Consider the following 854-nt stretch of genomic DNA (forward strand, 5'->3'; position numbering starts at 1 on the left):
TTTTTTTTTTTTTTTTGTCTTTTGTCTTTTGTTTTTGAGACAGGATGTCGTTATGCAGTTCAGGCTGGCCTCGAACTCCTGGGGATCCTCTTGCTGGGATTACAGGCATGCACCACCAGGCCTGGCCTGGGAGCAAAGTATATATATTTTTGTTTTTTTATTTGTTTGTTTTTGAGACAGGGTCTCACTATGTAGTTGACACTGAGCTGGAACTCACAGTGATCCTCCTGCCTCAGCCTCCCGAGTGCTGGGATTATAGATGTACACACCATGCCTGGCTTGCAAATTATATTTGATTAACTTTTTTGGGGGGTGCCAGGGATTGGGTGCCTTGTGCTTGTAAGGTAGGCTGTAGAACCACTGAGCTCCCTGGCCCCTTAGTCTTATTTCCCTTAATAATTAACACTTTGAACAACATTCTATTTTTGAATGTACGCTATTTATAATTTTTGTTAAAGAGGTCTTACAGTGGTACCTCAGTTTGCAAACTTGATTCTTTTCCACAGTTCTGGTTGCTAACTTGAGTGGACAAGAACTGAATCAAATTCAGTGGGTTAGATTGAATGTTGATCTTACAGGGGAAATTTGATTCAGTTCTCATCTGGTTCGGTTTGTGACCAGAATCATAGAGAGAATTGGGTTTGTACTGAGGTAAAAAGTCTGTAAGAATCATACAGCATACTACTTCTTTAGTGTTATGACCTTTCTTTAGTTGTTAAAACAAACTTTGAGTTGTTTATGTAGTAGGGAAGTGGGCTTTATACTATATCATTTTTCCTTTTTGCTTAAGCCATATTTTTGTGATTCCCTTGGTTTATCTCCTATTGGCTATAAAACACAGGGTCTTTTTTTTT

The sequence above is a fragment of the Fukomys damarensis genome, unplaced genomic scaffold (assembly GCF_012274545.1).
Source record: "Fukomys damarensis isolate Sample0158 unplaced genomic scaffold, DMR_v1.0_HiC HiC_scaffold_27, whole genome shotgun sequence".
Taxonomy (NCBI): Eukaryota; Metazoa; Chordata; class Mammalia; order Rodentia; family Bathyergidae; genus Fukomys; species Fukomys damarensis.